Source organism: Microtus oregoni, unplaced genomic scaffold, assembly GCF_018167655.1.
Source record: "Microtus oregoni isolate MIOR12 unplaced genomic scaffold, Mior012 000003F_ref0000135, whole genome shotgun sequence".
NCBI lineage: Eukaryota > Metazoa > Chordata > Mammalia > Rodentia > Cricetidae > Microtus > Microtus oregoni.
The window spans coordinates 43,041,595-43,068,990 of NW_024543062.1; positions in this window are offsets into that span (position 1 = coordinate 43,041,595).

Below are 27,396 nucleotides of genomic sequence, written 5' to 3' on the forward strand. Positions count from 1 at the left end.
GAAATACCATTTGAGCACTATTCTGGCTCCCAGAGTAGCGTCATGGGATGAAGCTCTTCCGTTTGATACCCAGTAACTGACTTGACAGGCACCCTCCCCTGGCTTGATTTCCTTTGCCCTCTCCACTCTTGACAAAGTATCTACCAGAAATACTACTTGTGCTTGAATTCTTTCAGAATCAGTGGGGAAGAAAACAAACTAGAATAAATAATAACTGCTAGACCTTTACGAAGAATGAGGTATAAAGCTTGTGAATTGATTCAAACACATCTAGGTCATGACTTCAGGGGAAGGCCTTATCCCTGTGAGCAGTTTTTTATGGGTATCTCCTGCTACTCTCTACTCTTCCTCATCTAAGTCAGGATGTGTTGTTTTTGTTTTTATTGTTGTTGTTTGGTTGGGGCTTGTTGTAAGCTGCCTTTATTATGTGGAGTCCTGGCCCTTGTATCCCTAATCTCTTCAGGTCTTTTATATTGAAGGGGTGTTGGATTTGTCAGAACTTTTCTATCTCTAATGAGATAATCACATGGTTTTTGTCTTTCAGGTTGTTTACAAGGTAGATTTACATATGTTGAATCCTCTGTGGATTTCTAGAAAGAAGCCTACTCACATATGGTGGGTGATCATTTTATGTCTTCTTGGTTCAATTTGCAAGTATGTTGTTGAGAATTTATGCATCTCTATTTATTCATAAGGGAAATTAGTTCATAATTTTCTTTCTTTGGACTTTTTATGGTTTGGATATCAGTGTTAACTGTGGCTTCATGAAATAAACTAGACAATGTCACTTTTGTTTCTATTCTGTGGAATATCTTGACAATTTGGAGTATTTTATTTGAAAATATGGTAGAATTCCATGTTAAAACCATTTTTCCCTAGTTGGTAGACTTTTCATTCCTGCTTTTTTTTAACTGGGGATTATAGATCTGTTTGAATTGTTTATCTGATCTTCATTAAATTTGGTATGTGATATGTATCAAGAAAATTATTCATTTCTTTTATAATTTCTATTTTGATAGAGTATAGGTTTCTAAAGTAGCCAAATTAACAAATTGCAGATAAAAAGGAGGACATAATAAATGACACAGAAGAAATCCAGAAAATTATTATAAGGACATACTTTAAAAACATATTTAATTGTGTGAGCAAGGGTTTCATTATGGAACTCTCTGTGTATACCAGAATGACTTCAAAGTAGCAATTTTTTTTTTTACCTTCTGGCCCCCCCATATGCTGAGATTAAAGGCAGGTACTTCCATGGCCACCTACTTTTGGATTCTTTTAGTTATCATTTTTGCTGTCTTTTTTTGGATACTGAGTCCCATATCTATATGGTAAAAGGAGTCTTCAAACACCTTGAAGAGACTCAACCTTGCTCTATTCATAGACTTCTGTGATACCCTTTCTTTAGGGTCAACCAAACTCTGTAGTTACAAAAGTACCAAGGCTGTGATTTCTATTGTATTTTATCTTTCTTGTTTCTCTTGCTCTTTTTATTGGTGAACCAAATGCTCATGAGACAAATTGTGAGCTCCTCTGTCATATGCAGGAGACAAGAAACTGAGACTTTTCCCTGTAAACAGACAGAAAAAGCTGAGGCATGGAACTGAAGTTAGATCTCATTTGGTAAAGTACTTGTCTACTATGTATGAGAACCTGGGTTTTATTACATAATTGGGTATAGTGATGTATGTATAGTTCTATGTTTTCTTGGGTTGGTTCTAAATTTGTCACATAGGAAAATATTGCAGCAAAGGACTATTTTCTTCTCATTTTTATGTCTATTGAGAGAGAAATCTACAGAATTTTTGTGATATAATCACAGCCAATATGAATCATATGATGGCATGGACATTTTTGAAGATGTGCTTTGTTCTTATAGGTCTCATCACAATGTTTGCTGGCTTTTTATCTTCATAGAAATCTCTACTCATGGAATTTAATGTAAATACATTCATCTATGAGAAAAAGTATTCTTTAGAAAGAGTTTATCAGATTGGCAAAATGCACAATAGGTAAAAATATTTGGCACTCCTGCTGCTGATTCAAATCCAATCCCAAGAACACTCAACAGAAATAAAGAAATTACTTCAGAACATTGTTTCCTGACCTCCACATGTGTGTTGTGACACCATGCACTGTCTCTTGCAAGCATGTGCACACGTGCTCACACACACACACACACACACACACACACACACACACACACTGTGGAAACAAGCACAATAATGACAAATAAAATGTAAGAAAATATTACAGGAGAGCTGAAAGCTGGAGTGGAGCCAGTGAACTCTGTTGCAGACTCTGGCTTCTACTAGTTATAATGCAGCAATTTTATGATTTAATGAACAACAGATCTATGTGTAGACACTATCACTCCCCAAGTGTTCACACTTCTGACTGGCTTAATACTGTCAGAGAGATTCTGTCAGTGTTAAGAACAAGGAAGGAGAAACAGTGTCACTACCACTACAGCTTCTAGAGTCCTTAGGGGATTGTTGGATTATTGCTGACACTGATTTTTTTCTAGGAACATCACTTTCACATGTTTTGTAACGTTGCCATAGACACTTTCTGAGGAGGAAAAGAAAAAAAAGAAGAAAGCTTAATTTCATCTGAATTCTCAGTATCCAATTTTTGTAGAGGTCAATGTATCACATACAATAGAATTCTACATAGGACTAAAAGTCTTGCTTGGAGTGACAAAATTATTTTTCTATACAATAAATGACATCAACATCAAAATCAATGTTTACATTAAGAGAATAATGTCAGATTATTGGTTTGTCAAATGGTCAATAGTCAATCTTAACATTTCTTTATTAATGATAATTGCCAAAGTATTGCTAAATGCACAAATCAGAGCATATGTTCATTGACAAGCACCCAAAGGAACAGCAGCATCACCATTTGTACAATGGCATTGTCTGAACCTTCAATAACATTTTCTACATTATTTTTTCCATATGCTTTGAACTTCCCATCTCGTTCACCTTGTATACTGCCTCTCTCTATTCCACTCTCCTTCCATTTGCCTGTGTCTCTACTGGGGCACTTAACTAATGTACTTCTAGGAGAAGTTTGCATTGTATTTTATTGTTGTTTGTTTTCATTTACTCACCGTTAACATCTTACATGTACTAACACAATGGGCATTTAATACTCATCTTAACACAGTATGTGTTCAATAATAAGTATGAACAGTCATGTTCCACTTCCGATATGTAATCTAGTATTTTAAATTCACTTATACACATGGAGGATATAGTATAATGTAATCAATAATAGTATTTGCCTTCAGTTGTTCTCAAGAGTGGCTGCTAGAGTTAAATGATTCAATTGTACCCATTCCATTTCCAAACTGGGGGAGAATATTGTTCTATAAGTACAATAATCATATATTCTTAAGCAATACTAGTAAGAAGACAATTATAATAGAAGCAAAACTCAGGACTTCCACAAAATGTTTAAGCATTATATGAGTAAACTTGTGGATTAATTATACATGTAAGACATTTAATTTTTTTTTGGTGATACTTCCATATTTCTATACAATGTATATTACTATATCTATTCATCTCTTCCTAGTCCAACACCCAACATCTCCCCTAAAGGGTAAGTGTTTTAAGAATAATTCTGCATATTTTATTTGGACTTATTTATGAAATTAGCTCTTCAAATTCCCAAGGTTGGCTTATTGATTTTTACTTCCAGTACTCAACATTTTAGGAAAGTACCTAGTAGAATATGATAATTACTGTCAAGTGTGTATCTTTTCAAGATAAGAATTCCTCCATTTTATATAGTAAAGTCAGATTATAAGCTATGTCATTATAAATAACAATAGAAAATAACCGTGATCTTTTTTCTGATCTGCACAAATTTGATTTCTTAAAACCGATGACAATTTACTTTTCACATCTTACAGGTACTGTGGGACAATGGTCTTTTATCCTTTCACTTGTATTATTTTTAATAAAATGCTGATTGGTCAGGCAGGAAGTAGAGGTGGGGCAATGAAAACAGGAGAATTCTGGGAAGAAGAAAGATTCAGTATGAGTCATTATCCAGACACAGAGGAAGCAAGATGTGACTGCCTTGCTGAAAAAGGTACCAAGCGACATGGCTAACATAGACTAGAATTATGGGCTAATTTAAGTTATGAGAGTTAATAAGAAGCCTGAGATAATAGGGCAATCAATTTATAATTAATGTAGACCTCTGTGCATTTCTTTGGGGCTGAACTACTGTGAGACTGGATGGGACAGAAACCTCTGTCAACATAAGGGAATGAATAGTAAGTAAAGTTTTGCACATTTTTTTAGCATGTTATTCTTATAATAATAAGAGTCTTGAAAAAAATAACCCCCACTAACACCCTCAGCAATAGTGGAGAGGGTGCCGAACTGGCCTTTCCCTGTAATCAATTTGATAAATGTCTAAAATGTCACCATAAAAACTTCAACCAGCAACTGATCAAAGCAGAGGCAGAGACCTGCAGTGGAGCACAGGAATGAACTCCCAAAGTCCAGTTGAAGAGTGAGAGGAGTGAGAAGATGAGCAAAAAGGTCGAGATCAGGATGGGCACACCCACTGAAACAGTCTACCTCAGCTAATGGGAGTTCACCAATTCCAGCCAGACTGAAAAGGAACAAGCATAGGATCAAACTAATCCCTCTGAATGAAACTGACAATTGCATGGCTAGGATAGACTGAGAAGCCACTGGCAGTGCACCAGGATTTATCCCTACTGCTTGTACTGGCTTTTTGGGAATACATTCTATTTGGATGGATACCTTGATCATCCTAAACATAGTAGCGAGGGCCTTGGACCTTCCCCCAAGCAATGTGTCTTACCCTCTCTGAGAAGAAGATGGGGGTGACATGGGAGGATAGGTGGAGGGAATGAGAGGACGAAAGGAAGTGGGAAATGAATTGGTATGTAAAATGAAAGCAAGTTGGCGTAGTGTATTTAATAAAATTTCTACAAATAATCATCTGGTACAGGGTTGCAAATGATTAAAAAATGTTAATTCATATCTCAAGGAGCCTTAGAAACATAATGGAAAGATAGATCACTTATCAGGTAAGGGTGCTTGCCATCAAGCCTCATTACCTGAATAAAAGCCCCAAACCCACATGCTGGGATGTGAAAGCAGACTTCTGCATGTGGCTGATAGGATACTAAATATATGAACAAATTACTGACTGAATGTATAAACAAACAAATAAATAATTAAATAAATTCTTTTAAAACCTAAAATATAAGGTTATAGGCTATAACTCCCAAATAGTTTGGGTTCAATAAATGACTGCAACAGGATATCAGGACTTGCAGAGCTTAAAGTCTGCTAGAGTAGAATAGAGACCGATATGATGAAGTGGGTTTGAACATAAGAACAAAAATATTAGAAACAGAAATCAGGCTTAGATGTTCATGAAGGATTGGAGAAAGTATTCCAGCTGGGGAAACAGCTGTCATGTGACTGATGGAGGAATTAAATAAATACAACATGAACAATAACAAGTTAAATAAGAGGATAATGGCTGAAACATAGTTTTGGAAAATACTTTAGGAGCTTAAGAATTTTGAATATAATTTATAATTTTTGATAAACTACTTTGTCTGTGTGTGTGTGTATGAAAAGACAGTCAATTGAACAAATGGTGCTACAGAAACAAGGCACGTACTTAGAGAAGAAAGTCTATTCTTATCTCTCACAATATATAAAATTCAATTCCAAACAGACCGATAACCTTAATGTAATACTGAACACTAGAACTTTTAAAGGAGAACATTCTGGAAACACTTCAAGAGATTGACATAATCAAGCAAGTTCTCAAAATGACTCTATATTTAACAGGAAAGACACATTGAAAATTAGATTGTGGAAATTCAATATATGAGCAAGAATGTTAACAATTCAATCAAAAGACAACCTGAATAACAAAACATCTCCATTAAGATTACAGAAAGAGTACAAATATTTAGAATACATGAATAATTTTTTAAAATGCCAAAAAACAAATCACCCAATCAAAAATGAGCTAAAAAAAAGAAGAAAGAAATTTCCATAGATAAAGTCCAAACATACAATAAACATATGTAAAAGAAAACCCTGGCCATCAAGACAGTGTGAACTAAAACTGCAAGGAGATTCCATCTCAATTAGAGTCATTAAGAAGACAAAGTCAAAAAATGCTCCCAAGGCCAAAGGGATCGGGAGACCATTGTATACTGCGAGTGGGAATGTAAACTGTTGAGGCTAGTGCTGAAATTATCATTGAGGTTTATCAAGGCATTAAATGCAGAACTCCCACAAGGCATAATTGAACTACCACTAGGTATATTCTTTAAATATTTCAAGGCAGGATATCAAAAAGACACTTGATTGTGTTTGTCTATTGCAGTTTGTTCACAGCAGAAAGCTGTGGAATCAGATAAACGTCTCTCAATAGAAAAATTGATGAAGAAAATGTCAGAGAGACAGAGACACAAACAGATAGAGAGACATAAAGACAGAGATGAGAGAGGGTACATGTGAGAGAGATAGGAGAGGTTTATTCATTCACAAAAATAACAATGAATGAATAATATTAAGGAAAACAAGCCAGACCCAAAAGATGAGTAACACACATTTTCTACCTCTGGGTCCTAGAATTTGTACAGTAGACATAGAATCAATGTCACTGTCTAGATGAATGAAGGGACTAGCTGGAAGAGAAAAGAGCTAGGAGTGAGAGTGGGAGATAAAGATGGTCACTGCAGGTGATATGCTTACATAAGAATATCTTTATGAAATCAATTATTATAAACAATGAATATTTACCAATTAAATATATGAAATTAAAAATAATATATAAAAATTACTATAGTTGCTAGTCTTCAAAAATTTTTAGTGGTATAACAAACATAGCCAAATAAATAGAATACAGAAGTCCAAAGTATGCTCTAACACACATAGCCAAATTATTTTCTACATAGTCATCAAGATGATTCACTGAGAAATGGAGGTTTTTCTCAGTAAATGGTGCAGGGAAAATTGGATAATCATAGGCAGAAACAACTCTTGCATGATATTAAAAAATCAACAAACTAGATCAAAGACCAAAATCTAAGACGTAAGATTATAAAACTCTTTAAAATGCGGGAAAAGCTTCACAACATTGGATCTCAAAGAGGTTTGCTGGATATCACTGAAATAAAAAGGAAAATTTGCACTTAAAGCAATTGTTTGCATTAAAGAACTGATAGATATCAGTCTGTAAAATGAGAGAGAGAAATTTTAAATCATACTGATGGCATTAATGCTCACAGTGTAGCAGGAAATTCTACACCTCAAGAAAGAACAAAATGTTCAAACAATTTGTCATAAACAATAACAGAAATTCAAGTTGAAGAGGTATACACCTGTCATTCCAGCGCATGAGAAATTGAGATGGGACAAGGGTATGTTTCAGGCTAACCTGGGCTACATTGTGAATTATAGGCAATCTGAAAGATACAGTGATTTTCTGTTTATAATATTCCACACACACACAATAAAATTGAGCAAATGACTAGACTAAATATTTCTCCAATGATCATGTATCAACATCTAATAGTAGATGAAGAGGCGCTCATTATGGAAATGAGGAATCATAATCTCAGTAACACACTACTGCACATCCATTTGACATGTATTCATAAAAACAAAATAGAAGAAAAAGAAAATGACCTGCACCTACGCCTTGGGGAATATTGAGAAAATAGAGGCAGGGGAAATATAAGAGCCAGAGGATCAGAGAGTTTGCTATGAGATGTGTCTTTTAGTAGCATCAGAAACTACACAGATAGTCACCAACATGACTTCCTTAATATGAGCTGAACAAGGATGAAAATAAACATGGAAACGTGGGTGGAAAAAGCCAGAAAGTCCATGAAGTCTGAACAAGTACACAAAGAACACACACTCATGCAAGAGCAATTAATGAAAAAAGAAGCCATCAGTTTGAAATAAAACGGGGCGTGCTATATGAGACAGTTTGGAGGGAAGAAATAAAAGAAAGAAATTATGTAATTATATTATAGTTTCAAAAAATTTCAATTGTTAGGCTGTAGAAAAATTAGAGCCCTGATAAACAGGTGTTAGAAATATAAAAGGATGCAGCCTCTGTAGGAAAACGGTAGTCCTTCAAAATCAATATGCACAGATACTCATCCACGCCCCACTTCTGGACATATACACCCCAAAACATAAAATCACAGTTATAAACAGGTGTCTGGTTAGCGATGTCTACATAGTGTTACACACAGCAGAAAAAAGACATGGAAACATTCCCATGTCTTGCAATATATGGATGCAGAAATCCAGTGTCATGTCAACCTACATGAAATTCTGGCATTTCCTACAAATATATAGATCAACCTTAAAGATGTTATCCTAAGTGAAATCAGTCAAAATCAAAAGGAAAAAATATGGTCCACTGATTATACTTATAATAAGAAAGAATATGGTTTAATTTGAGGAAATGAGAGCAGAAAGAATACCAGGGCTCTGGGGGAGAGACAAGGAAGCTTTTGTTATCAAGACTTTCAGGGTAGGAAAATGCAAGTGCTGTGGAACTGGGTAATCTTGCTGGTGCACACAGTGCCAAAATGCTGGGACTGAGCTCTAAACTGCAATCATAATCAAATACTAAACTTAGCAGCTTGCATCTTCCTAAAATTTCTTAATGCACTTACATACTCACCCCTCATATATATGGTTCTTTTCTGAGTACAATTCCAACTTTACATTTAAATCATCTTATTCCATATACATTTCCCCCTGAAAATTGGTGATGTATTTTCTCATTTGTTAATCTTCATCTAAACTTATCTAGAGCTATGGTAATCATTATTCATCTTAGAGTTTTCCTAGTTATAAAACCATACAGAAAACAACAATGTACATAATAGGCCCAAACTCAGGAGTTGCTGTAACACTGGAGCTTTCAAAAAAAATTCTCAGAGTTGTTTTGATTTGCATTTCTCTGATGACTAAGGATGTTGAACATTTCCTTTAGCATTTTTCAGCCATTTTAGATTCCTCTGTTGAGAGTTCTCTCCATCTTACACCTGTAAGAATGACCAAGGTCAAAAACACTGATGACAACTTATGCTGGAGAGGTTGTAGGATAAAGGAAACACTCCTGCATTGCTGGTGGGGTGAAAGCTGGTACAGCCCCTTTGGTTGTCAGTGTGGTGATTTCTTAGAAAATTAGGAAACAACCTTCCTCAAGACCCAGCAATACCACTTTTGGGTATATAACCAAAGGATGCTCAATTGTCCCACACGGGCATGTGCTCAATTATGTTCATAGCAGATTGGTTTGTCATAGCCAGAATCTGGAAACAACCTAAATGCCCTTTGACAGAAGAATAGATAAGGAAAGTGTGGTACATTTACACAATGGAGTAATACACAACAGAAAAAAAAATAATGACGTCTTGAATTTTGCAGGCAAATGGATGGAGCCAGAAAACATAATTTTGAGTGAGGTTACCCAGATATAGAAAGACAATTACCACTTGCAGTCACTCATAAGTGGATTTTAAACATAAAGCAAAGAAAAACAGCTCACAAATCACAATCCCAGAGAACTTAGACAACAATGCGGACCCTAAGAGAGACATATAGATCTAATCTACATGGGAAGTAGAAAGAGACAAGATATCCTAAATAAATTGGGAGCATGGGGATCTTGGGAGAGGGTTGAAGGGGGAGGAGAGAAAAATATAGCGCTCAATAAAAAAAAAATTCTCATTTTGCTGGAACTGACTGCATCTTGAAGAAATGTTCTTATTCTATGTAGTGATATAGACAGTCCATTTTTTTCTAGTAAGTTTATAGAATTTTCTCGAAGCAGATGAGAATGAAGTTGATGAGTCTATATTTAGAAATGAATACAATTTTTTTCACTGTACACATTTTATCTTGGCTCTCGATTTTAGTTTTAAGTGTGGAAAACTGTAAGTCTAGTTACTTATTTTTTCAGATTCTAACATAATTACATCATTTTGTCCTTCCCTTCACACCACACAGACTCTTACATACACACCTGGTGCTCTTTTTCAGATTCCTGGCTTCTTTCATTTATGGTTCTATACACAGATACTTATACATCACTAAATTCATATATAAAACCAGTTCAGTCTTCATAATGTTGCATGTATATATTTTAATTTTTCAAGATTATAACATAATTTTATAACATTTCCTCCATTTCTTTCTACCCTGAAAACCCTCTCATGTAACTCTGTTTCAATTCATGACCTTTTAATTTTGAATTTTTTACTACACACACAACCATATTACTAAATGTAGAACAACTTTCTCATGAATAAAATGAATAACATAATACAGAATATGAAATATATTCATACATATTTCCAAGATGAACATTTGATTTTGGATAACCAACTGCTGTGGTTGAAATTGGGTTAAAAAAAAAAAAGATGACACCTTTGGGGGCTTTTTTTCTATATAATTTTTGAAAAATATTTTTTAAATTTTAATTTTTATATTTTTCTTCTCTCATACGATGGATCCCAACCACAGCTCCTCCCCTCCACTCCTCCCAGTCCCCTCCTCACTTCCCTTGGATTCACTGTTGTGGATAATTATTTCAACTAGGCAAAGGAAGATGTGCTACATTTGCTTGTGCTGAAGAATATTACTTAAACTCTGTAAAGGTGTGTTACATTTGTTTATGCTGCATTTGTTTAATGATGTAAAGATGTGTGTTTAATTATGTAAAGATGTGTTGCATCTGTTTCACCTTGCCCACCTAAGGAACTTGTTTGATCTAATAGAAAGAGAAACAATAAATAGCCAGGCAGGGGAGAGATAGGGGGCAGAGAGAATAAACAGAAGAAGAAATCCAGGCTCAAGAGAGGAATGAAAGAAGGAGGAGGAGAGAATAAGGAAGATACCTGGGTCCAGAAACTAGGCAGCTGCCGCCAGCAGAGAAGAAAAAGGAAGTTACACAGAAAGAAAGTAAAAAACCCTGAGTCAAAACATAGGCAAAGAGCTAACAAAAGAAGAATTAGCTCCTTTATCGAAAATGAGGTGTTCATAGGTTTGTGGGTTAAAATCCGGGTCTTCTATACGATTCCATTGGTCGACTTCTCTGTTTTTATGCCAGTACCACACTGTTTTCATTACTGTAGCTCTGTAATAGAGTTTGAAGTCAGGGATGGTAATGCCTCCAGAAGATCCTTTATTGTATAGGATTGTTTTGGCTATCCTGGGTTTTTTGTTTTTCCATATAAAGTTGATTATTGTCTTATCCAGATCTGTGAAGAATTTTGATGGGACCCTGATGGGGATTGCATTGAATCTATAAATTGCCTTTGGTAGAATTGGCATTTTTACTATGTTGATCCTCCCAATCCAAAGGCAGGGGAGGTCCTTCCATTTTCTGGTATCCTCTTCAATTTCTTTCTTCAATGCCTTAAAGTTCTTGTCAAATAGATCTTTCACTTCCTTGGTTAGAGTTACCCCAAGATATTTAATGCTGTTTGTGGCTATCGTGAAAGGTGAAGCTTCTCTGATTTCCCTCTCTGCTTCCATATTCTTTGTGTATAATATGGCGACTGATTTTTTGGAGTTGATCTTGTATCCTGCCACATTACTAAAGGTGTTTATCAGCTGTAAAAGTTCTTTGGTGGAGTTTTGGGGGTCGCTTATGTAGACTATCATATCATCTGCAAATAACGAAAGTTTCACTTCTTCCTTTCCAATTTGAATCCCCTTGATCCCATTATGTTGTCTTATTGCTATTGCTAGAACTTCAAGCACTATATTGAAGAGGTATGGAGAGAGTGGACAGCCTTGTCGTGTTCCTGAGTTTAGTGGGATGGCTTTGAGTTCTCTCCGTTTAATTTGATGTTAGCTGTCGGCTTGCTGTATATTGCTTTTATCATATTTAGGTATGACCCTTGTATCCCTAATCTCTCCAATACTTTTATCATAAAGGGATGTTGGATTTTGTCAAATGCTTTTTCAGCATCTAATGAAATGATCATATTGTTTTTTTCTTTCAGTTTATTTATATGATGGATTACATTGATAGATTTTCGTATGTTGAACCAGTCCTGCATCTCTGGGATGAAGCCTACTTGATCATAATGGATAATTTTCCTAATGTGTTCTTGGATTCGGTTTGCCAGTATTTTGTTGAGGATTTTTGCGTCGATATTCATGAGTGAGATTGGCCTGTAATTCTCTTTCTTGGTTGAGTCTTTGTGCGGTTTTGGTATCAGAGTGACTGTAGCTTCATAAAAGGAATTTGGCAATGACTCTTCTGTTTCTATATTGTGAAATACATTAAGGAGTATAGGTATTAGGTCTTCTTGGAAGTTCTGGTAGAATTCCGCATTGAAACCATCTGGTCCTGGGCTTCTTTTGGTAGGGCGGTTTTTGATAACAGCTTCTAATTCTTCGCGACTAACAGGTCTATTTAGGTCGTTCACCTGGTCATGGTTTAACTTTGGTATCTGGTGATGGATGGAGATAGAGACAGAGACCCACACTGGAGCACTGGACTGAGCTCCCTAGGTCCCAATGAGGAGCAGAAGGAGGGAGATGATGAGCGAGGAAGTCAGGACCACAAGGGGTGCACCCACCCACTGAGACAGTGGGGCTGATCTATTGGGAGCTCACCAAGGCCAGCTGGATTATGACTGAAAAAGCATGGGATAAAACCGGACTCTCTGAACATGGCGAACAATGAGGGATGATGAGAAGCCAAGGACAATGGCAAGGGGTTTTGATCCTACTTCATGTTCTGGCTTTGTAGGAGCCTAGCCAGTTTGGATGTTCACCTTCCTAGACATGGACGGAGTGGGGAGGACCTTGGACTTTCCACAGGGCAGGGAACCCTGACTGCTGTTTGGACTGGAGAGGGAGGGGGAGAGGAGTGGGGGGAGGGGGAGAAGGGTGGGAGGAGGGGGAGGGAAATGGGAGGCTGGGAGGAGGGGGAAACTTTTTTTTTCCTTTTCTCAATAAAAAAAAAAGAAGTAGAAGAAGAATTAGGCTAAGAATAACTAATAAGAATTCTCCATGTCATGATTTGGGAGCTGGTTGATGGCATAAAAGAAACAGCTCTGTGCAATCCACTACTCCTCCATTTCCCTTCAACAAAGAGCAGGTCTCCCAGGGATATCAACTGAACATGGCATAACAAGATGCAATAAGACTAGATACAATGCCTCATGTCAAGACTGGAAGAGGCAACTCGAGAGGAGAAAAGAGTCCCAAGAGCATGCAAAAGAATCAGAAACACCCCTACTCCCACTGTTAAGATTTCATCAAAACCCCAGCTTAAACAACCATAGCATGCATGAAGAGGACTTGCCATGGAAGCATGGAAGGATTGCTACTTCAGTCTCTGAGGCGCTGTGAGTTCAGTTGTTACTCTAGTCTATGTTCTTCTTGTGTCCTTGACCCCTCTGGCTTCGAGAATCCTTCCTCCTCTCTTCTGTGGAGTTCCACACACTCTGTCTAATGTTTGGCTGTGGATTTCTGCATCTTCTTGAGCCAGCTACGAGAGGAAGCTCTCTTATTATGACAATTGGACTGGGCACCAATCTGTGAGTATGGCAGAATATCATTTGGAATTCAATAGGAATCATATCAGTAACATTTTTTCTTTTTCTTTTCTTTTTATCAGTTGCATTTGGTTCTACCCTAGGTAGGTCTCTGTACCATCCAGCTTCTAGTTCCTGGCCATAAAAGCAGCATCAGGCATGGACTCTCTATCATGACTCAAGTGAGACCAGATATTGGATTGCTGTCCCCACAGGCTCTAAGACTTCATTGACATGGCACATCTTGCATTCAGGACAGGTGTGGCTTAAAGGATTTTATTGGCTGGGCTGCTGTCCAAGTCCTAAAGCTGTGACCCTTGCTTGGTTACAGAAGATGCCAGATCTACAACCACTCTCATAGGTTGCAGGGAGTTCCCACTGCACTAGATTTCCCTATCTCCCCATAGATGCTGCATCACTTGCTCCAGTTTTCTACCCCCCCCCCATGCCTCCCTCCTTACCTGCCTGACCCTCCTGGTCCCATACCCACCCTCCCCATTCACCCACAAAATCTATTCTATTTTCCCTTCACTGGGAGATCCCTGTGTCCCCTCTAGAGTCCTCCCTGTTACTTAGCCTTGCTGAATCTGTGGATGTAGCTTGACTATCTTTTACTTTAACCTAATATCCACTTATAAGTCAGTACATACAATGTTTGTCTTTCTGGATCTATTGTAGCCTCATTTACAATGATTTGCCCTAGTTCCATCCATTTGTCTGCAATTTCATGATGTCATTGTTTTTAACACCTGAGTAATACTTTATTGTGTAAATGTACCACATTGTTTTTTTTTTTTGTTTTTGTTTTTGTTTTTTTTTTTTACCGATTCTTTGGTTGAAGAACATCTAGGTTGTTTCCAGTTTCTGGCTATTATCAATAAAGCTGATATGAACATCACTGATCAAATGTCCATGTAGTAGAATGGAGTGTTTGGGGGGTATAGCTGGGTCTTGAGGACATATTAATTTCCCTCCTTCCCTCCCCATCTTTTCCTGGATCCCCACCTACCCGCTCATCTTCATGTTTTTCATTCCCTTAAAACAAAACCCAAAATGTACAAAAAGAAAGAACATACATAAAAAGATAAAAGAAAACAATTAAACAGAGTCTATTTTGTACTTGCCATCATGTGGCTTGTCCCAGAAGTAGATGATATACCCAGTGTCACTCCATTGTTCTCTGCACATTTAAGTCCCAGCTGTGAGAATGATCTTGTGATAGCATTTCAGGTCATTTTGCTCTTCTATCAAAAATATACATAGCTTCCCAATTAAAAAAACACAATCTAAGTCTCACTGTGAGTTGGCCCACTCTTCTCTATTTCTCTTCTGTTTCCTCCGCTGGTCTTAAGGCCTCTTAAAACACAAGTTTATTTCTTGTTAGGGGCATTGCACTTGCCATGGCAGACTTGGAAAGGCCTTTTCCCATATATTTGCTAAGTGGTTTTTTTTTCACTTTCTTTAATCGTTTAGTTTTAACTTCACCTTAGGGAGATTTCTGCTCAGTCTAAAATAGCAACTTTATTACTTTCTTTATGCTTGCCATGTTATTTTTCTCATAGCTCCATTAAATGTTGTTGCAGGGCATGATCAACAAGATCAATTCTTTATCCACTGCTTTTTCTCCTCATTAGAGTAATTCCACACGGATATTGACTCTTGTTCACTCTGGTATTTCAGCACCCATTAGAGCCTGCTAGTTGACTCTTGATAGATATATCTGAAGGTTGGAATTACTTTGTGGCATCTTACTAAAAGCTTAGACTATAGTGTACCAAAATGAGTTGAGGGGGATCTTTGTGAATTCAAGACCATCCTGGTCTGTGGAGCAATTTATAGGACCCTGTCTTAAAATAACAATAAACAAAGAAACAAAAATATTAGTTACAGTGCCAGGATTTGGATCTCACTATTTTAATCTAAGATCTTGGGAAGCTGAGGTAGGAGTACTACGTTTAGTTCAAAGCCAGTGCAGAGAGCTCCAGGTCACCTGGGCTAGAGTGAATGCTACCCCAGCAAAGTAGACAAGAACTAGTTATACAGGTAGATTCTAATTCCCCCTGTTGTCTGATTCTTCATGTTTTAATTCTTATGTTATGAAAGAAGATTGTTTTGACACAAAGTGGCCACTAGTTTGGCCTATTCATGTAACTAGATCATCTACTTTATATACTTGGAATCCAATGTCACAGACTATTGACAGATTTTTTTTTGTTTAAGTGTGCTTGAATGTATAGAATATAGTTACCCTTTAAATAGTTGACATGTCCTCTAATGTTGAACTAGTAGATTCATATTTTATTTTCTTTGAATAAATAATTTAATCAAATTAGGCCTATATCAAATTGTGCATATATTTAGTGGAGACAATACAGGAATGAAAATACCATGTTATTTATCTATCAAAAACAAATATTTCAATTTTCTCTTTGTAGCTAGATAAAGATGAAATTCATTGTGACTGATTTAGAGTGTTTTATTAAGAAATTTTTGTGCTGTCTTTCTGAAACTTCAAAAACCTTCAATGTTAAAACCATTTTATATAATAAGGTTTGTGGTGAAGATGATTGACTAGTTGATATCTGAAACAGCAATCTATAATCAAAGGGGGCATGAAGATCCTTGAAATAATTGGTATCTCATTATGAGGATTAAATTGCTGAGTTTAGCTTTTCATTTTAGTTTCAGTGAAACCAAATTTACCAACTGTTAATGTGGGCTGGGTAAGTGGATGTGCTTCCTCATATCACTCTTCCTAGTGACACAATGACAGAGGGGCTATATATGGATGAAGGTGCCAGGGATTACTCATGCAACTAACTAAGATACTTTTCAATAAAAAAGTTTGCCTTAAAGTTTCCTTGCACGGTGCACAAGAGCTGGTTAGATTAAAAGCTGCTATTTGGAACTTGGTGCTGAATGAGCTAAAAGGAGTGACCCCATTTAGTGTCACTTAGTTCTGAGCAGTCCCAAGGCCAGAATCACCCTTCTTCCCACTCAGCCTTTAATGACCAAAATCAAGTGCTTTAGTTAATTACGGGCAGGCACACAGAGAAGACTGGGTCAGAGTCATTCCTCAGAGCATGGGTTCGTGCTCTCAGTGGATGCTCTACCATCATGAGACTACAAGAAGCAGTTCAATAAAAGTCTCCTAATTTCAATGCAGAAAGAAATGATCAGTCTACACCACCTGCTTTGCCTAAAACTATCATAATCTTCAAAAGAACATTATTGAGCTTTATTTTTCCTGGTAATTTTTGTTGTGTTTGTAGATGTCTGTGTATAAATAATTAGTTACATTGTGTAGGTGCCTGATACATGTGCACATGGAGGCAAGAGGCCAGCATTAGGTGCTTTCTTCTACAACTATCCACCATATTTTTGGAGATATGGTGTCTCACTATACACGTAGATCACTAATACAGCTAGACTGGCCTGGTAGCATGCACTAAGCATCTGCCTGTTTATACCTCCTCAGTCCTAGGACTATAGCCACCTGCTACCACACTTGGCACATTTCTCATTTTTAATATTTCATTATCATTCTTTTGAATTCCTCTTTTCATTTAATCCCTCCAACCCGTCACATGAAAACTCCTTTGTCTCTCTCAAATTCATGGCCTGTTTTTCTTTAATTATTGACGATCTATACATACAATATATATTCCTAAACTTATAAGTACGATATGAATATTACTTGAAATTTTACTTGTGTGTGCATATAATTTCAGTGGTGACCACTTGTTAATGAATAATCAATGGGGGGGTCCCCTTTCCTGAGGCCAACTATTTCTCTACATCAACATTTCTTATTTGCATACACACACATATATGTGTGTGTATATATATATATATGTGTGTATATATGTTGAGGTCCTATGAGATTTTCTCTCTCCATGTTGGTTGGTCTATTGGTATTTTAATTGTTAAGGCAGTATTTAGGCAGCAATGTTGATGGAACTTCACAGAAAGAATCTCTCTGATAATGCTTTGAGACAAATCTCACAGCATTCTATTTCTCTGGATCTTAAAATTTCTCCACTTCTGTGGTGTTCCCTGAGTCTTAGGTGCAGAATTTGTGCTGTAGATGTATTAGCTATGACTGAGCATCTCATGATCTCCTATTCTGTACATTTTGATTGGTTATAGATTTCTGTAATTACCTTCATTTGTTTCAAAGAGAAGGTTCTTGATGTGAGAAAAGAACTAAACTTCTCTCTGCACATGAAGATAAATATTTACAATGTAGTTAGGGGTTATGTTAGTTTTGTAACATTTATGTGGCAGTTCTAATTGCTTCTTCAAGATCCTTGACCTCAGTAGTTTCAGTTAGTTTGCTAGGTTCTTATTCCCAGGCATGATTTTGTTGTTGTTGTTGGGTGCTTTTTCTCATTTTTCCCTTCATTCTTTGAAAACTTCATACAATGTGTTTTGATCATATTAATATTATTTCTAGACCCTCAAGGGTCCATCCTCCTTACCTATCAAGTAAAGTTGGTATTGATTATGTAGCCTTAAGTGTGTGGCCTTTATTGAAGCATGCTCAATCCATCAGGGCTGCACATTTAAAGAAAACTGACTTTCCTTCCCCCAGTAGCGTTATTAGCTAATATATTCTCATCTACCGGTGGGACTTCATGCCTACCTCCTCTGTCCATACTTACATTATTCTGGCTTGATATGTTCAAGATGCATAACATCTGAAATATTATGAATTTAATTCCCAACTGTCTTACTCTGTCTGGAAAATACTGTTTACTTGTGGTTATATGCTAGCTCTGTCTCCTACAATTTTCCCACCCACAATTCTGATGTGATCCTTATCCTGGGATGAGTGATGTGAGATAGATGTCCCCTTTAGGGCTCAGAATTTTATCGTCTAATTATCTGTATGTTGACCATGTGATCATGGAGCTAATTGTCATATACTGCAAATAAAATTTTCTCTGAAGAGAGCTGAAAGATAATCTATGGATATAATGATGAGTCAGTAAGACTCAGTTTGACACCATTCCCGTTTAGCAAAATAATAGTACTAGGTTCTCATTTAGGTTATGACCTCTATAGCCATAGGTTCTTTGCCATGATCATGGGGCCAAATATGAATTTAAATTTGTAGAGCAGGCTTTAAATCCAGTTATGAAGTGGTTTTTAGTCCCAAAACATGTGTATTACTATTTCACTAGTGTGTTTGTCTTACCAGAATGATTGTTGTAGAATATAAGGTTCACAGCTGAGTAAGACTAGTGAGATTGCTTTATTCACCCACTAGCTTGTGTTGCCTTCCAGCAATATAAATGATAGCCACTAGAGGTTAAGCCTTTTGGTCAACACTCTCCTAATTTCAATGTATATGACTCAAGGATGTGTTGTTTTCAACAATAATGGCTTACCATTAAGTTCTGTAGTGTAGTCAAGGGCACTGAAAATAGCTTGTAACGTTGAGATGTCTGTAGGATCTTGCTGGCCAATATTTCAAGAAAAGGTATCCCATTCTTGGCATTTGACATTTTATATGTTGTTGGGGACATTGATATTATAGAGAGCTCTGGTTGAACATTTTTATATATGGATGGATCTATTTCTAGAAGTGTCTACTGTAGTAGGTTTTTACATGACTTTCTCATTATGGTTTCAGAATTAGTTATTTCTGTACATATTTTCTCTCTCTAACCTGTGCTTTCAGCCCCCACCCAGTTTATCTCTTTCTGTTCTGTTATTCCTCTTTTATTCTTTATAATGCCATGGTCTATTTCCCCTTCTTTGGCTTTTCAATGTAAATTCTAGCCTTCCAAACTCAGGTACTCTTGCAATTAAGGCAAGAACTTTACTGACATACATTTTCCTAGGCCCCACTGTTTCCAACTTACTACATTCAAACACATTAGTCTTCAGGTCCAATAAAATAGCGCAATTATTTAGATTTAACCTAGGATTATTCATCTGTAGTTGTTAATGTCAATGTATTACACTATTGTGTCCATCTAAAAACACTTAGCCTTTCAAAGAAAACAGCTCATGCCTCTCTATAATTGAAAGGCAACATTTTTAGCAATTGTGATGTTCTCATGTATGGCTGGCATTGCCACTTGAATGAAAATGTTGACTACTAGGCTCAATAAAAGGTCTGAGGTGTGAAACTGAGAAAGAGAGCAAAACAAGCTCATTAGTGTTATTATGCACTGTGCTATTTGGGGGCAAATTTATGCCTCTCCTATGGAATCTTTTAAGTAATAACCTCAGACAAATGGTGATCCTGTTGCACTCATTTTCTCAAATATCTCCACATGAATTTAGTTTTCATGTAAATTAGAGTGTTCCTAGTATAGAAGATTCTAGCAGACATAGCTTCATTCTTACTTAAGTATGTGAAGCAAACCAATTTGCTGAGAACATTTTTCCAAAATTTTGCATTTCCCACTAAATGTTAATTTTCACACAGTCATATTTCAGCATCTTGGGATACCCTACATTAAAGATAAAATTCTGTGGCATTGTGAAAATTCATGTCACCAGGTTTTACACACAACCACATACAAATATTATCAGACAAGTACATTATATCAAAACAAAGCACTTTCCTTTTATATTTCAAACTATTGTCACAACGTTATTGTATTTTAATATTATGGAAATCAGTACCATTGTATGCAGTTATTCAAAGCTTGTCACTCCTGTCTTCTCAGTGGTCTTCCTTCTTTCTTCATCCTCTGAATAACAATAATCTCACTCTGTTGCTTCAGCTTTTCAGTATGATTCTAAAGTGATGATTATTCCTCAACACTTTCCTGGAATAGTCTCTATGAAATGGTCATTTTGTCTGTCTTCCTCCTTGATTCAAGAGAAAACAAACAAATGTAACAAAGAAAGTTATTAGAATAAAGTCATTTTCATGCCCAGTGAATCCATTGAATACATCATGAGGAATAGAAGCCTTAAAAATTTCATTAGGATAAAAATCCAAACTTATTATCCTCATCCTTCAATTGTCATATATCATTCACTCCTTTTATAGGTAGAATATAGTAATAAGCTTACTGGTAGTTACCCATCAATTGGTTCTGAAAGAAAAAAATCTGGTCTTTTATTTGTGCTTTGTAAGAATCAATCAAAGCTCTACTTGATGTGCATCAAAATATACTCAATTGTCTAGGATATACTTGCTTGTAACTGCTCATCCTTGAAAGAACCTATTGCTTGTCCTTTAAAAAATCAGTGTCAGTTTCTAGGTTTATTTTCCCCTTGTAGGGAATAGGTCAAATTTAAGAGACTCATTTACTGAGTTGTCCATATTCCATTTGTGATGTCGGATCCCCCTCTGTATACTGTAAATATGTTTTATTATCATTGGTTAATAAATAAGCTTCTTTGACTTGTGGCAGGGCATAACAGATCTAGACAGGAAAACTAAACTAAATGTTGGGAGAGAGAAGTAGAGTCAGAAAAATGCATGTTGCCAGTGAAGAAGACAGACACCTGGAATCCTTACTGATAAACCACAAGACTCATGGTAAAATACAAAATAACAGGAATGGGCTAATGTAAGAGCTGGCCTATGAGAATTCAGAGATAAAAGACCAAGAAATGATTTAATTAATATAATTTCTGTGTAGGGTCTGTGAGGTCAGGAATTAACAAGCATTTCTGCTTACAAATTGGCACCCAAAGTGGGCATCTACATCCACTTAAAACCTGAGAGAGCTTTAAAAAGAATTCTATGCGCACACACAACAAAACAGAGTTTAGTGCTGCTTCTTGGTGGCTGCATTTTTTTCAGATGTGCTCCATTTGCTACCACCAAGCAGCTCCTTTAAGAGAGGTCTTCCTGACTCAGCAGTGGCAAGGAAGGCTGCATGGCTTCCTTAGGAACCAGCTTCCTGGCTTGCCAGCACGAATGACTCTGACTCTTTCGGGTGGTCCATCTACAGAGCACTTAAATGGGGTCAGTAAGCAGAGTGCTACAACTTGCTTAATGGCAACATAGACCCACTGTGTGCCTGAAAATGGGGTTGTGAGCATGGCTCACAGAGCTGGTGTTGAACAGAGATCTCCACCATGTTGGACTGAGCAGAGTCAAAATGGAAAGCTGCCTTAGTCCTAGCCACACTGCTTAGTGTTTCAAGAAGTAGCCCTGGTCAGAAAAGGATAAAGATACAGTAAGGACAAATTCAGATTTTTTTTAAAAATGGACTCTAAATGGGTTACTGTGTTGAATAAATGTATGAAGGCTTGGGAGAGAGAAAAAAAGAGTATAGAAAGTAATAAAAAGAAATAGTTTAAAAAATAAAACTAAGTCATTAATATGGAGACAGAGTACAGACAGTCATGGATCCCAGGCAGTTTGGATGCTCACCTTACTAGACCTGGATGGAGGTGGGCGGTCCTTGGACTTCCCACAGGGCAGGAAACCCTGATTGCTCTTTGGGCTGATGAGGGAGGGGACTTGATTGTGGGAGGGGGAGGGAAATGGGAGGTGGTGACGGGAAAGAGACAGAAATCTTTAATAAATAAATAAATTAAAAAAAACAAACAAAAAAAAGAAGTAATAAAAAAGCCACATAGACATGAAAAATAATGAAGAGTGTCTGGATTAGGAAAACTATTGTGATTTCTTTTATTTTTTTTGACTATGAATGGGCTAAGTAAAGGGAGACATTTCATTGTAAGGGCTGTTAAACTAAACCAAAATACATACTTTAAAGGTATTTAGACTTCAAAATTTGAGTCTAAGGATATGTTGCTTTGAAAAAAAGTTTCAGCTTTTGTATCCACAGAGGATGAGAACCTGTGGATTTTTTTCCAGACTAATGTGGTTTGATGGACTAAGACCACCCAAAAAGTCTCTGTGAATATCCAAAAATACTTTGCCCAACAAAAGGCAGAAAACAGTTTAGAGAGAATTACATGCAAATTCCCTAAATGATTGCTTACAAATGTTGTTTATATTTAAAGGGGGATATGATATAGAGATGAGTATTATGCATTGGTATGGATATTGATACAAATTTTAAGTTGATTTTATTATTATATGTATTTCTGCTCTTGTTTAAGGAATTGTGTTTGTGCAGCTTATTTAAAAATATAGGTATAATTAAGAAATACAGGTTAATAGGTAGTCATCTATAATAGTCAAGCTTATAGTCTTATTTGTTAGATTTTCTAGATGGACAGAGATATATTTCAGATACCATTCAAAGATATATTTCAAACCTTTCAAAGACTAAGAGAATATGGCATTTAAGGTGTTTTAAGACTTAGACCTTTTCATGACACATATGCTCCTGACAGCACCAATTTACTTCAAGGGGATAATGGGCATTGAAGAGGCTCCTTATGGAGTTGGTTAACTATTTGGACAAGGAACTATTCTCATCTGAACTGCTTGATAGTATGCTGTATGAAATGGACATGCAGGACCCACAGAAAAATGACTGTTGAACTCGCTTAAAGGTGAGACAGTCCTTCAGGGCTCCTGCTTCATGAAAGAGTTTGCCAGACATTCTGCAAGACACAGAAGAAAGTGACTTACAAACTTACAATGTAGGCAAAAGAGTCTTTCAAATTTCCCGCTTCATGGAAAAGCCTGCTAGATACTGTGAATGTAGGTGGAAGATGGATGTGCCAATGTTACAGAAAAACTTTGAGTGATATTTCTCTGCCAAGTATAAAGTTTTGGAAGTTGCTTACAATGCACTTTCTATTAACTTAGGTAATATTATATTCTTTTGGAGTCTTTGATGGAGTTGAAAAAAGATAGTTATAATTTTGAAAGTTAGATTAGATATAAAACTTTAGACTCACAAAATAAGACAGTAGTTTAATTAGTAGAGTTTCTGTGTCATTATTTCAGAGCTGAGCAGCTGGAAACGAATAAGCACCCTTCTTACTACAATCTTCCAGAAATTTAAAAAATGTGTTGAATAAATTTTAAAAATTATAACATATTTACATATTCCTCAGGCATACACTTTCTTCACTAATGAGGGTGTAAGTAACTTTTACCAAGAATCACCCATATTAGTTCAGCCAGGAACTAGAAGATAAGTAGTTTGTTATCATTGTTCTATTGTGTTGAAATGTAAATTCTGCTCCCTGGAGTCCAATAAAGAGAATACATAATTTCAGAAATCTAGACATTTAATTCTACACATTTATAAATAAGTATGGAGCTGACCATAGTGGTGCATGTCTTTAATACAGGGAATCAGGAGCAAGAGGCAAGTGATCACTGTAGTTTGGAGGCTTGAATAATCTGCATGGAGAGTCCCAAGGCAGCCAGGGCTATGCAGGGAGAACCTGGTTCATAAATAAATAATGAAATGGTATGTTTATATAATATAGTAATAATATTTAATATGTAATTATTATAACGTAATATTATATAATATATAATTATTTAATTATAATCTATTATACTAATAGTTAAAATAGCATAAATACCAGTATGTGGGTTAATTCTCCAGGAAAAACAGGGAATATTTTTCCATTGGCATAATTCATATTCTTACAATCTCATTATGTCTTTGTGGATTACCAAAGATCTCTTTCTCTCTCTCCCTCTCTCTTTTTCTCATTCTCTCTCACACACAAACACATGATGAGAAAGCAGGATAACAGGACAAACAAATGACTAATTAGTATTTTCCCCACACAACCTCTACCTGAATTGTAGACCAATTTGCTCTCTGAGTAATGAAATCCTGGACAAAGAACATGTCAAACTTATGAGGTTTAAAAACATTTTTTACCCTTTTTTGGTTTAAAAGATGAAAATATTTTTTTAGAAAATATAAATCCAGAATTTCTCTACACCTTGATGACAGAAAAAACTGCTACTGCACAGTGTGTGTATCTGTGGGTAGATCACAAGCACACAATGTAGACAGACCACAGGTAAGAAGATGAATTGATAGGAGACAGACAGACAGACTGAGAGATAATCTATGGTTTGGAATTAATTGCAGGCTCACCATACAAATGTAAAAGTCTTAACTTGAAACATTTAGAGTATTCTACAATAGATATTCTGAGCATAGCCATTGAGTAAATTTCTTTCTGGCATATTTGTACATTCTTAAAAACATAATTTAACCCTTCAAGAGCCATTCAAACCTCTAAGCATAAGTAAGACTTTGCTCACCTTTAAGTCACTTTAGGAATTTACTATTTCTCTTATCCATTGACATTACCATTCACAATTTCATCATTTTTAAAGTACCACCTATCTTTAAAATATTCCTGTTACATATCCACTGGTATATTTTTATACAAAATTAAGCCTGTTTATATTACTTTATAGAAAGATAACAGAAACAATTTGTATTATTGATTTATTAATTATACTATCCTATAGCTGGTATTAAAATCCAAAATGCTTAAAGTCAAGTTTCCTTCTTTTCTCTTTAAAGTTTAAATAGAATACTTAGATACTATGAACAAGCAACACTTATGAGAGGTGAGAGTTCACAGACAAACCTTGAGGAAGGCCATTCTGAGACAGGTATTGGAGGCACACGCAATTAGTCTCAGTACTTGGGAGATAGAGACAGGTGGATCTCTCTGAGTTCAAGGCCATCCTGTTCCAAAGGAGTTCCAGGAAGGCTTCAAAGCAATAAAGAAACCCTGTCTTGAGAAAACAAACAAACAAACAAAAATGTAAGGCCATTCTCTGTAGCAACTCATGAAAAAAACTAAAAGCCCAAGTTCAGGAGAAAGGCTCAGCAGAAGAACAAGAAGATAGGATGGAAGTGAGGGAGCAGGGAGAAACCACACCATATTTTGAGAAATTCCTTGATTTATCAAAAGAAATAACAGAAGAATGTCATTCCAAAGATGACAGCTGAAAACCTAGAGTCTGGAGTGATAATCTCTCTACAGGAAGATGGTTACAAGGAAGTGACAGTGTGTGCTGAGAGATGCCTGGGGTCACCTGGACTCAGAAGCAGTGCTTTACTCTGTAAAATGATGTAATGAAAGAAAAAGAGTTCTCTACTAATGATCACATCCTAAAGTCATGTTCCAGTTGTGTTCTGGACATTACAATTTCATTACTGAATAATTAATCCAAAGCAGAGAAAAAAAATAAAGAGAAAAGTGTGCTCACTTGGCCATGATATGAGGGCCCACGGGTAACAGCTTTAGTTGCCCTGGCATCAGGACTTAATTGAAAGAAAAGATCCCTATAAATCTTCAAAATAAAATTATTTATTTCTTTTATGTAATCTCTTAGTTTGGACAGATGCTTTTGACGATATAAAACTAAATTGCAGATGAAATGTGTTTACAGAGTAAGTCATAATGGCTGTAGATTTTACCACTACCAAGTTTTTTTTTTTTTTTTGGTTTTTTTTCGAGACAGGGTTTCTCTGTGGCTTTTGGAGCCTGTCCTGGAACTAGCTCTGTAGACCAGGCTGGTCTCGAACTCACAGAGATCCGCCTGCCTCTGCCTCCCAAGTGCTGGAATTAAAGGCATGCACCACCACCGCCCGGCACCACTACCAAGTTTAATTAAGAAAGAAGTCTTCCGTCTGTTCTCATGCTTTGCGTTCTTTGTATTGTTATGTCCAGGTCACAGTGTGTAGACACAATTACAGAATGTAGAACAACAAGAAGCTGGGTCCAGTTTGAAGCCAGAGATTTCTGAAACTATATCTTCAGGAATGTGTATGTATGTGTTGTATATATGTTATGGCCTAGGGATCTAAGGCTCAGCTAGTAAATTGAACTTATCATGTAAGCCTGATTCCCCAAGTCCCCAGAACTGGCTCAAAAGAACCAGATACGGTAGTGAGATGGAAGGCATAAATGGTAAAATAGACTGGAGGCTCACCGTTGGCAAACAGCAAGAGAGACTGCTTCAATACGTGAAAGATGAGAAGAGAATACTGAAAGCTGACATCTGACCTCCTTATCTGCACCATGGCACATGTGCTCTCTCTCTCTCTCTGTCTCTCTCTCTTTCGTTTGAAAGGCCCATCACCTAATATCCACCATACCCACTCATCTCACTCACATACCAAACTCTAGTTAGATATGATGAAGTCAAATGAGTGGGGTGCTGGAATCCTGCTTCATGGGGTTCAGGTCCCAAAGAGGAGCTGCCAAGAAGGCAGGCAAATTGGGACGACCTCTGGTTTACTGAAGAAAGACTACACCTCTTTTACTCCACAATTGCACAAAGGATTAAATGGAAGAAAGGGGCAGGTGAGATAGGGTGTGACTTGTGATTAAGGAAGTTAACATTGACTTAGACACTACTCAGTTTTAATGGAAATGTCACAAGTTCCTCTTGCCATAGATAAGAGTGTACCTCTCTTTTTCAGCAAGCAGGAATTTTCTCAAGTCTTAGTCTTTGAATAATGGCCTAATTCTCCATCTCTGATGTTTGTTTTATCTATCAAGTTGACTGTATTAGGAGATGGCTAGGGCTGGCTAAGATGGCACTGTTTGTAGGAGTGTTTCTAGAAAATATAGCCATATATGATAGTGAAGGGTAAGAAGATCCTCCCCGAATATGGGTGGCACTTCTGATAGGCTGGTAGTTTCAATGATGTCAGAGTACAAAACCGGACATTTCTGAATGAGTGTATCTCTCTCTGGACACATGCCGACATCAGAGTCTCACTTACTTAACATTTCAATGTGGATTCAACAGTCTGAGGTTGTGGAGATGCCCAGTATTACAAGTTATGAACCTGGTTCTCTGCTTAGGCAGTGTTCAGAAGGCCATAGATGGATTACCCAACCCACTGTGAATAATCCAGTCCAGTATATTTCCTTCT